The sequence below is a fragment of the Ctenocephalides felis genome, unplaced genomic scaffold (assembly GCF_003426905.1).
Source record: "Ctenocephalides felis isolate EL2017-DRISC unplaced genomic scaffold, ASM342690v1 CF-g0.4_SCAFFOLD_01886, whole genome shotgun sequence".
NCBI classification, from domain to species: Eukaryota; Metazoa; Arthropoda; class Insecta; order Siphonaptera; family Pulicidae; genus Ctenocephalides; species Ctenocephalides felis.
This window is the reverse complement of record NW_020538040.1, coordinates 134,586,937-134,599,689: the sequence shown is the minus strand read 5'-3', so window position 1 is coordinate 134,599,689 and position 12,753 is coordinate 134,586,937. Positions and strand designations below refer to the sequence as shown.

The window sequence follows — 12,753 nt, the reverse complement described above, 5'->3', positions numbered from 1 at the left end:
TCCGTTCTTTTGAAATCGTTGACGGAATTTTGTATCCTCATATTCCTACATACACGCACACACACATACAAACAAACAAATTTTTTTCAAGGGTATGCCAAAATGTTGAAACGTTGAAAAATATGCAAAAAGTTTCATTTTTTACTAGAACTTGCTCTATGGGATGTGTAATCACGAGTAATTACACTTCATTATTTTCTTTTCCGTATTCTCGTTAACATCACTATATACATTTGTCCGATTGTCACAGGCGTAATTTTTTAGAAATGCGATAGATATCGATGAAATTTAGAAATGTTATACCCATACATACATCCACGAAGAATGCGAGAAGAAAAAACTTTAGTAACCACTATCATAACAAGAAAAGGAAACTGGATTGGACCCAAATAACACCAAGACTGCACGACGTTTGCTGAGGTAAAATAGAAGGACTGAAAGGACTAGGAGGAAGCAGAGTGCAGATGATTGACGCCTTAAGCAAGACGAGAAAATATAGGGAATTGAAAACCAAAGCATAGGACAGGGAGGCATGAAAGCAGAAGTTTGAAAATGTGAATATTAATATTAACTAGTAGTGCATGGCATCGTGCCTTAAGGCAAATTGCTGAAACTTTCCGTACCAAAAATTAAAGTTTTTAAAAAAGATTCAATGTTTTTATAGAACCTTGAAAAAAATAAATTTTTGAGATTTTTGAAATTTTCATACATTGAATTTTTTTGAAAATTTTGAACTGTTTTTATAGCAATCGCGATAAGTTAGCGTAGAAACGAAATATCGAAGCGCGTGGACGCCGTTTGCAGTATAACGAATAAACATTGGTGCGGAACCCATTGGAATGTAAACAAAATTTGTTCTTATTATTAAAATTGTGATAATTTGATGTGCATATGTTTAATGATCATTTTTGCCTGCCAAATGGCATTTTCCTTACTTTTTTATTGGATCTGCGATACTTCTACACTTGCGTTCCCGAAAATTGAATTACCACTTTTGGCACTTTTTGCCCCGTATCTTCGGAACGGCTAAACCTGTCTTTGCCAAATACTAATCAGCACGTCTCCTTAATCAATTCGAATCGAATGTTTTTTGAATTATTCAAATTAGTTGATCCGTATTCTCGAAATCGTCGACGGAAAATTGTATCCGCACATACATACATACATACATACACCCATTTTTTCTAAAGTATGCTAAAATGTTCAGAAACCTCCGAAACGTAAAGATATATAAAAATTTTCATTTTCGATTTTTTTGCGTATACTATAACTTACCCTACTTCCCGTAGGGTAGTTAACAAGGGCGGGAAGAGGAGTAATTAATTCTTTATGCTCGCCAACTATGGACCTGCCTTCGGACAGAGAACTAATTATTATTATTATATATGCATCGAGAAAAAAAAATCTGATTATTTAAATTCCGAACTTGTGGTTGCACAAGACATAAAAATTGTGAAAGTACAGAAAGTTGTAAACTATTCATGATACACACCTCGGTATGCATTTGTTTTGTAACAAGTACTAAAATTGATGATTTTACTCTCAAAATACGAAGATCGATATTTTACATGAAAGTGTTTTTACACATGGGTCCTTATCATCATTTTGCTTAATATTTATTTATCCCAAATAGTAACTGTCTTTTCTATATCATTTGTTTCATCTAAGCTAACTAATCTTTGTTTTCAACAATTTTGGCCGTTGTTGATTTGTAAGATATAAATTACTTACCTACATTTTTTGTCAAGGAGTTCGTCTTGGTGTTGATATGATGTAATATTATGGCTATTTTCATTTTGTTTTTTAATGTTCAATAAAAATTTAAATTGAAAAGTAAAGTATAATAAATTTTTCAAAATGTTGATTGAAGTTCGCTTTTCATCCTCGCAAATACTTATGTTGATTGCAGACAGATTCTTCATTATTGGTTCATACTCACAAACTTTAAATTTTGTATAATATATAAATTTTATTTGTATATAATTTTTTATTTGTATATGTTTTATTCATTTAGATTTGATGACGGAATTGATGAGCATAATATTTTTATATCTAATATTTTAGTTAAATCATTTTGAATCATCAATGATAATCTAGATCTAGGTCATAATAAATATAATTTATTTCTTTTATAATTCCGAAATAATATAATATTTTGAGTTATCGCTAGATTGTTCTGAGAAACTGATTTTTAATTATTTATTTATTTAATTATTAATTTATTTATTAATTTTTTAGTTTATTTAATTAGTTAACTAATTGTAATTAGAATTTTTCATTTTACTCGAGATTGTCACATACAATTTAATTATTTTAATTCTAATTTTCTGATTACTAGTGGTTTAGTAGAAAAATATAAATTATAGATATATTAATATAAAAAATAGTTTTCTTTGTTAACATTTTTATTTGTTAATGATTAGGCAATACATAAATACATTGGCAATGCATCATATATAAAAAGTTCGTATCAACTTTTTGGCTAACGCATATCCGCGATTTATTGAAAAAGACTATTTTATATTATTATTTTGAACAGCAATCAGAACTTAAGACTCCTATTAATATTAGTTTTATACGATATATTAATACGATTCTACAGACAGATGTCCCATCTCTGTATGATGAATTATTAATATAATTACTGTAATAAGGCGAATTTTTATTGATGCAGCAATGCCGGATGAAAGCTATTTTCACTTGGAAACATATTGCTTTTTGCTATCTGTATTTCCAAATAAAAATCGATGTCACTACTACTTGAAATCAGGCTGCTCGAAGTGGAATCAAACCTGGGACCTCTGATTTAGGTCCAGTTGTTCCAGTCACTTCATCTAAAATTCGCCTTTGTAAAAAAAATAGTAATAAGGTACTTTGCTTCATGAGCTGATTCTGCCGCACAACAGACCAATGTTATGGCAATGCCATGATACCCTCAACTTCCATACTTTATGCTACTGAATCCTACTGAATACTGTCAAAATGTCATGTATTTGCTGTGCATTCAGGCGTTTTACACATAAACTGCAACAAACTTGTACGTTATGAAGCTGGGTCAGAAAGACCCTGTTATCTAAGATCGTTTTTTGACATTTGTGCGGTTTCTAGGCTGACTGCACAGCAACCATATGGCTTTTGTCAATATTTAGAATGATTTTGTATGGAAAGTTCTTCATAACATTGCCTTGCCATAACATTGGTCTGTTGTGCGGCAGAATCGGTCCATCAGTATTCTGGATGAGAAATTATTTTGGCAAAATTTAATATGGATCTATTATCCATAATATTGGTGGTGTAAAACAGTTACTCGAAAATATAAAACAATAAAGTTTTTCTGAATTGCAATAAAAATGATCTCAGTTCATCTCCTTGTTATAATTTTTTTAATTTAATGCATTGCCTAATCATAAAATATTAGGTTTAATTTAATTTATTTTATTCATAAGCAGGTCGTAATCAATAATAATAGATTTTATTTTAGGCCGTTGAAATATAGATATTTTTTTTATATTTTAGATTGTGTTTGTAAAACTTTTTATTCATTTTTTGGATGATAAAGTTGCATAATTTAAAATTATTATTTTTATATTATACTTTAGTTTTGCAGTTTAGTTTTTATATTTATTATGATTTGTTTTGATTTGAATTTTAGAACTCAACATTTCAGTTGTATATCTTCCTTTCACAATTCTATTTTTTTCTATTAATTTAATTATTTTTTATATTTCCTTTTTTAATTTCACGTTGTTTTTAAATATGTGACTTTTACAACGAGTTATGAATATTCAAACTATATTTAAATTCAAGATAAAATATTCATGTTGATTTGTCGACAGTCTCCTGGTGAATATTCTACAATTGTTGATTGATGATTGAAGATGCTATTGATATTCGATAAAATAATATTATTAAACTCGATATTTAGTTAACAATAATTTCTCTCACCTTTATTTCAATCACCAAAGGGCTCTTTGTCCTGCTATCGGGGCTCTGCACCCCGTTCAAATCGCACACAACTTGTCGCTGGTGTCCAAAACCTGTAACAAAAAAAAATCGTCATATTATTTTTATATAATTAAATTAATATTTGAAATTAAATAAAATGTTACAGGGTAGAGCGGGGCTAAAATATCCGCTGGTAACAAGGTACACCAGCAGTATCTAAAAAATAAGTGAAGTTAGGTATTTTTTAGAAATATTTGAAAGCAGAGGAAAAAAGATTTGTAATCATGAATAAAGGTGATACTCTTAAGACGTTGCTATCGGATGTAGATAAACGGCCATGTTTGAAAATTTTTAACAAAAGTATTTTTTATCGTAGTTAGTTTTTCTGGTTGTGAGCACTGTTGTTTAGTTTACGAGACCTTAATATAATTTTTAAGTACACGTTATTTGATTGTTTTATAAGAGGAATTGTTATTTTTAAATCAGATTCAATAGATGTTTTCATATAACCTCTATTGGATAGGGCAGGGCACAAAGATCCTATTTGACTTTGAGCAGTTATATGATAAAAACCAGAACCAGGGGGCAAGCATGTCCAATGTTTTATTTTAATGTTAAAGGGTTATTACAAAATAATAGCTACATTATTCAATCAATGCAAAAGATAAAATTCATGGGTAATTTTTTTACAGAAATAGCACTGTAATTAACCTTGATCTGGTATTTTGTCAGAAATATTCATCAGCATAGGTGAAATTATTATTTATTTAATTTTTCATATTTATTTTTGTTATAATCAATGTTAAAACATTCCTAACATTTCTGGTTTTTAAAATATCGGTCTTTTTACCTTGGAACCTTTAAGCCCCGCTCTACCCTAATAGGTCACATGTGAGTGAGGTAAAAAAGACCAACAAAACTTTTACCCTGGCAAAAGTGTAAAAATGAAGAATGAAAGTATATTAAGTTAAAGAAATTTTACAAGGAAAAAATTAAGTTAATAGTTATTTTATCTTTGCTGATGAATATTATTCACGAAATACCAAATCAAGGTTATATACGGTGTAATCTTTGTAAAAAATGTGTTATTTTATAAAATCCCTTAAATAAGACATTGCATCTGATTGCCGATTGTTGTCCCTTTTTATCTAGCCTATAGGTTTTAAAAAAAAATTACTCTTAATTTAATGATATAATTATAAAATGGACTAATAGATAAAATTATTTTGCTGCCTATGAATTACATAAAAGTTAAAACATAAAATTTGTAAAAAATGTAATTAAGATTTTCATGCAATAGAAGAATTAAATTTAACGCCATAATCTTATAATAGACAAATGAATAAAATCAAGAATTTAATTAAATGATATAATTTTATAATAGACAAATCATAAAATCAATTTGCTACTTACATTATAATGAATTTAATTTTTTGCTAATTACGTTATAAATTACAATTTATAATATAACGTAGCGGAGATTTAATTTTATTTTTAGTATAGGAGATTTATATTTATTTTTAGTATAATTATTTTATAATTATAATTAAAAGATATAATGTTATAATAAACTAATGAATGAAAGAATTATGTTATTATTGAATCAAAAAATGATATTTATAAAAATTAGTTCATTAATTTTTATGCAATAAAACAATTTACTTTAATGATAGATATAATTTTGGCAAAAGGCAATTTGCTAATTATAATTTACTAATTACAACACAAATGTTTTAAATGTAACGGAGATTTTTATGCAATAGAAGAATTTAATTTAATGATATAATTTTCCTATAAGCTAATATATAAAAGTATTTTGTTACTTATAAAGTATATTTTACAAAACAAACTTTGCAAAAAATATTATGTAGATATTAATCCAAAAGAGTGTAATTTAACGATATAATTTTATAACAGACAAATAGATAAAATCAGATTGCTACTTATAAAATATAATTATATATACATAAAATCTGTAAAAAATGTAGCAAAGATTTTTAAGCAATATAAAAATTTAATTTAAAGCCATAATTTTATAATCGACAAAGAGATAAAAGCAATTTGCTATACTTATAATTTGCCATTTATAACTCAAAATTTATAAAAAAAATAAAATTTAAGTTTTATTAAAAAAGTAAAGTTTTTTATGCAAAAGAACAATTTAATTTGACGCCCTAATTTTATAATAGGCAAATGGATGAAAGCAATTTGCTACTTTAAAATTACAATTTATAACATAAATAAAAATGCTAAATACAGTTATAACTCACAATTTATAACAAAATACAATTATTAACATAAAATTTTCAAAAATATGCAGGGGAGATTTTTATGTAATAGAAGAATTTAATTTTAAGATATTATTTTGTAATGAATAAATGAATAAAAAATCTTTTCTTTTTATAATTTTCCTTTATAACGAAAAATTTGTAAAAAAATAACGAAGGTTTTCATGCAATAGAAACAATTTAATTTAACGACATAAAATTAAAAAAAAACATAAAATACAATTATTAACATGAAATTTTCATAAATATGTAACGAAGATTTTTATGCAATACAAGAATTTAATTTTAAGATATAATTTTGTAATGGATAAATGGATAAAAGCTTTTTACTTTTTATAATTTTCCTTTATAACAAACAATTTGTAAAAAAAAAACGAAGGTTTTCATGCAATAGAAGAATTTAATTTAAGGACAATTTTATAATAGGCTTAGAATTTATATTTGCCATTTATAACATGAAATTAAAAAAAAACATAAAATACAATTATTAACAATAAATTTTCAAAAATATGTAACGGAGATGTTTATAAAATTGAAGAATTTAATTTTAAGATATAATTTTGTAATGGATAAATGGATAAAAGCTTTTTTTATAATTTTCTTTTATAACAAAAAATTAAAAAAAAAAATAATAACAAAGACTTTTATGCAATAAAAGAATTTAATTTAACGTCAATTTTATAGTAGACGTAGAACTTATATTTGCCATTTATAACATATAATTTGAAAAAAAAATATGACTAAGATTTTTCTACAATAAAATATTTTAATTTAATGAAATAATTTTATAATAGACTAATGATAAAATCATTTTGTTGCTAATAAATCACAATTTATAACACAAAAGTTGTAAAAAATAAAAAAGATTTTAGAAAATAGATTTAAAAATCAAAGAATTTAATTTAATTTGTAATTTTATAATAGATAAATACATAACATAAAATATAACATATAATACAATTATCAAAATTAGATTTTCGAAAATATGTAACGGAGATTTTTATGTAATAGAAGAATTTAATTTTAAGATAAAATTTTGTAATGGATATTAATTTCCCATTTATACCAAAAAATTTATAAAAAAAAATAACGAAGGTTTTCATGCAATAGAAGGATTTTAAAATAGAAAAATGTAACAAAGATTTTTATACAAGAAAAAGATTTTAATTTGATGATACAATTTTATATTAGACTAATGATAAAATCATTTTGTTACTTTAAATTACAATTAATAACATCAAATTTGTGAGAAATATAGCAAACAACTTTATACAATAGAAAATATAATGAGTTTAATATAATGATATAAATTTATAATAGACAAATGGATAAAAGCAATTTGCTACTTATAACACAAAATTTATGTAAACGGATATTTTTTGCAATAGAAAAATTAAATTTAGCGGTTTTTTAATATGTTATATCAGTTTAAAACTAAAGTGAGTTAAAATTATGTTTGCTAAAAAATAGTGTAAGAAAAAGCTCAAAGCGCGGGCTATTCAATACATGAACCTCAGTTCCTTAGTTATTTTTAACAGGAATTGCACCACGCGCTTGGTAACAAGAAAATTCAGATATTTCTAACCAATATATCGAAAGACCCACAACTACAAAGAAACATAGAACATGTATACACGAATCCATGTACTCAAAGTTCCATGTAAATACAACATGTATAAGTGTAAATTTGTATATAACGAACCTGCTGCTGTAATATATTACAATATTCACAAAGCACGTGCGTATGAACGGCGGCAAGGAAACACGGTGCGCTGACGTAGTTCGAAAACACAGGTCGCAACGCAAGAAAATAGGGTTAGGAAACTTCCTAGAAGTGGTGTTTCAGCCAAAAATTTATATTATTCGATCAATCAATTCACTGCTTAAGAGATATGTTTAACACTGCGTTTGCCGAAGGGATGCACGACGAACTAATCAGATTGTCACTTCATATTTTGGTCATCGGATCGCCACCACCATAGAAGAGACTTGCGATCTCATTCTGTTTCAGCGTGAATCCTTGTTTCCACTGCGGAGCGGGGCAGTGGGAGGGTTTGCATTATGCCATTATGTACTCGGTACAGACTCTTTTTCAAAGGATTTTTATCACCTCCACACAAGAAAAATGACACTTTGGTAAAATATTTTACTTCAAAATTAAAAATTGCGTCTACATTTGTTCATCCAAATTGACGACTTTTTTCAGTTTTAAAATTTTTTCCCAGCCAATTTTAACATAATTTGAAATTATACCAAAATTTTTACCGTTTTTATGTACACATTAACCGATTGATATAATCAATTATGTTTATAAAAATGCGCACAAACTTATAAAAAAACTCGATCATATACTGAAAATGTTACAAATTTTCTTTTACCAAAGGCAGATCCAGGAATTTCGGAGTTATGACATGAAAGTGCATAAAATGGTTAATTAGTTAGATGTTACAAATTCATATAATTTTTTTGTCAAAAATTTTAATAGTATATTATATAATGAATAATATATTTTTATTGATTGTATTCAAATTATTATTAAAATTTACGGTTTCATTTCATTGGCAATTTCAACAATAAGTAGTATAATAGACATCCTTTGTAAACAAAAGAATATTTGCAAATAACGTATAGAATGAAATTTTAATGCTAACTAGATTGCATTCTATGAAAGATTTTTATCAATAATGCCAATTAGTTAAAAAAGTCAATTTATAAATCAATTCAAAAAATGCTCTTTCCAGTAAGATTTTGTGTTTATTTTTCTGAACGCTTATCACAGTTTAGAATTCTCATATCGTATATTTAGTATATTTATATAAAATCATTTTAACTAATAAAGAGTATGATATATTATTGAATTTGCTTGAGAAGCTATAAATAAAATATGCAAGTTTATATACTACATATAATACACATATTTAGAAAAGAAATTCAAAGTGCTTGGAAAATATTAAGTTTTTTCGTGTTGAAGTTGAGCTTTGCCTAGTGCGTATTAAATTAAATTATCGCATTTTACATATTTTCACAATATTATTCCTAATTTATGGTGAATACTAAAGCAACACAAAATTCTATTTATTTTACATATTCAAACAATATTGAGAGCAGTAGAGACAAAAGCGATATATACTTAAACGAAAAATCTCGGCTTATACTGTGTTGTAAAATTATAATAATTTTACAAGTTCCAGATGTGTTCTCTGTACTTTAAAGATTTTTTGATATATCTCCGAAACCATTGGATATGTTTTCCCAAATTCTGTTGTCTGAAAATTGTTTTTTTTTACACCATTCGCTTCGTATCTTCCAAACGGCTGAACCTGCCTATGCCATAAACTAATCAGCACGTCCTAAGAATTGAGATGAGAATTCCCATCAATAGCAAGTGATTGTTTTTCGAATCATTCAAATCGTAGACGAAAATTTGTATCCACACATGACTACGCACACATACACACACATCAATTTTTTCTGCTATTAATGAGGAGAAATGCTGATTAGTTTTTGACATAGGCAGGTCCAGCCGTTTCGAAGATAAGAGACAAGAAGTTCCAAAAATTGCAATTCAGTTTTTAGAGAACGAAGCGTTCGGTTTGTATTAATTAAAAGACATTGTACTTGTGTTGACAAAATAAAGAAATTGTTATTTTCAGAAAGCATGTTCAACGCTTTCGAAGATCTAGGAAAAACGTTAAAAAAATGACATTTGCGTTCATAAATAATAAGTAGACATATACACATCAAAATTATCAAACATTCTTATATAAATTTTATTAATAAGTGCAAAATTTGTTTCAATTTCTATAGATCCCGTACCAAGATTTATAATGTTCAAATAAGGTTCATTTAACTAGTTTAGACAAACGTTCTCGGTATTTTTCACAGTATGGTTCAACCGACATGAATGGGTTGCAAAATTTACAAAAAAAAAAAAAAAAAAATTCAAAAAAAGTCGTTTTCTTCAAATATTTGTAATTAAAAAAAAAATTCAAAGTACGGAGAGTTCTAGCAATTTCTTTTAAGACAAAATGCCATGTACCACAAGCTGAAAATTTGATTTTAAAGAATGAGTGATTTATATATAAATTTATTGAGTACACTGATATGTTGAGGGTAATGAGGTAATTAATATAATGATTTGCTTATGAATAAAAAAATACATAAATGTCGCTTTCAAAAGTTGAGCTTTTGTGTTAAGCTTTTGGTCGTTTTCGTCGGTGCAGTAATAAAATCCCGCGCTGCCGCTGCACCGAATGCGCATGCACTTTCCACAGGTTTCATTCAGTATCGCGGAGAGGAGGCGACCGATCGCTCGTTCGCATCGCCGCGGCAGATGCAATAGAAATGCAATTACGATGCTCCCGCCGTGTCCGTATCATCGGTCGCACGCATTTGCGCGGCATTCGAACGGCGTCGAACGATTTTCATTGATGTTATGTTGCTATGCCATTAATCTCATTTCGCCCTTTGTCTCGGTCTCGATATGACGAGCGCAGGGCGCGAACGATCATATTTTTACGAAACGATTAGTGGTTAAAAGGGCATTAAGGGCTACGATATATGTACATGTATAGAAATCTGCCGCGATGAATCTCCTTCAAACGAGAACGTATTTAACTTGGCTCGCGGACGTGCCGCAGGCCAGAACATTTTTCTATGATTTATACACACACATATATATATATATATATATATATATACCTATATACATACCTATATATACTAGATGACCCGATAGACGTTGTCCTGTGCCCACGTCTACAATTTAAGTTCCAAATTTTTTAATATCCTATCCTATACTTTTTAACTTCCCGTAGGGTAAGTTATAGTAATCGCAAAAACATCGAAAATGAAAAATTTTATATATCTTTACGTTTCAGATGTTTCTGAATATTTTGGCATACCTTAGAAAAAATGGATGTATGTGTGTGTGTGTGTATGTGTGTGCGGATACAAATTTTCGTCGACGATTTCGGGAACATGGATGAAGCGATTTGAATAATTCAAAAAACATTCGATTTGTATTGATAAGGAGACATGCTGATTAGTTTTTGGCGAAGGCAGGTCTAGCCGTTCCAAAGATATGGGGCAAAAAGTGCCAAAAACGGTAACTCAGTTTTTAAGAGAACGGAGCATCCGATTTGAATAATTCAAAAAACCGATTTGAATTTTACTTGTATTAACAAGATGAAGAACTGATCAAATTTTCATGAAGGCAGGTCTAGCGATTTCGGAGATCTAGTGCAAAAAGTAAAAAAAAATGCCATCAGGCGGTCAAAAATTATCATTAAACACATGCACATCAAATTATCAGATATTTTGTAAACATTTTAACAATAAGTATAAATTTTGTTTACATTCCTATGGGTTCCGTACCAATGCTTATCCGTTAGACGGCGGCGCGGCGCGGCGCTTACACACTTCTATATTTCGTCTCTATGCAGTTAAAGCAGTACGATTGCTTTGAAAAAAAAGTTCAGTCCAGAAAAATTTATAGTTAGATTTTTGAGAGTAATTTTTTTCCAAAATGTTAATCTTTTAAAAAAAAATTTTTGGTACGGAAAGTTCCAGCAATTTGTCTTGAGGCACGATGCCATGCGCCCCACTAGTTAATATTCAATTTAATGTTCTTCCATTTATGACTTCAGCATAACCTATATACGTATTGGAAACTGCAGTTTTTTATCAGTTTAAGAAATTTAGAAAGTGAGTAATAGTCTATAATTTTCATAATTGCGTACCCTATATTAGTTGCTTTTTGCAATTACAATTTCTGAATTACATTTTTCTTACTAATAATTTAATAAACATTATTACTTTAGTTAAAATCTTAGGTGAACTAATTTGTAAAATCTGGTTTATATGGCACTGTTCAATCTAAGATCATGATGAAGCAAATGAATTTTTGACACACGAGACAAAATTCATTTTTTCAATAAGTGATTGAAGAAATGATTTTGTATTTAAATAATTTAGCAAAGAAAAGCAAAATACAACATACATAAGTTTAAAAAAATAATGTGTATGCAATTTTGGACGTATTGTGTTATTTATTAAACTAAGTTATATATTTCCTACTGCCAAACAAATACTGTATCTTATATTGTTTTAATTCCTGGCACATCTAAGCTGGTTTTCGGCAATAATATTGTAAATATAACATTTTTCTTTTTTATAATCATGAATGTGGATATTATATACTAATGTTGCTTAAGGTTAGCTTAAACTAAATTCAAGTTTTTAGTGAATCGACATTTTTGGCAGATGACAGTTCTCATGTGTCAAAATGTTTTGAATTTCATACAATGATATGCTGTTTTTTGCAATTTTTTCCACTTATTTCTGCAATATTACTATAGTTTTAATTTTTTTAATTCCCCACATCTTAAAAATTTTCCTCGACAAACTCTAATAAGATTTATTAAAATCCGAATAACGGTTTAGGAGGAGTGTCAATTCATACATCATTACAGAAGCTTTTTATATATAAGATATATTTAATAAAAAACTGTGCGTAATA

The 12,753-nt window shown here is 27.6% G+C and overlaps 1 protein-coding gene and 1 long non-coding RNA gene across 2 annotated transcripts in view; both read right to left on the bottom strand.

Annotated features, from left to right (window-relative positions):
• The window catches only part of LOC113376521 (sex determination protein fruitless-like), a 30,142-nt gene extending 28,310 nt beyond the window's left edge, over nucleotides 1–1,832 (bottom strand). Inside the window, exon 1 of the mRNA XM_026616469.1 lies at nucleotides 1,732–1,832. The gene's annotated coding sequence lies outside the window, so the exon portion shown is untranslated. The remainder of the gene's footprint in view (nucleotides 1–1,731) is intronic.
• Nucleotides 1,833–3,737: 1,905 nt separating this feature from the next.
• LOC113376583 overlaps nucleotides 3,738–12,753 on the bottom strand; it is a 97,758-nt gene continuing 88,742 nt past the window's right edge. The window contains exons 3-4 of the long non-coding RNA XR_003367044.1: nucleotides 3,946–4,037; nucleotides 3,738–3,881 (exon numbers count right to left, since the gene is read on the bottom strand). This is a non-coding gene — a long non-coding RNA (uncharacterized LOC113376583). The remainder of the gene's footprint in view (nucleotides 3,882–3,945; nucleotides 4,038–12,753) is intronic.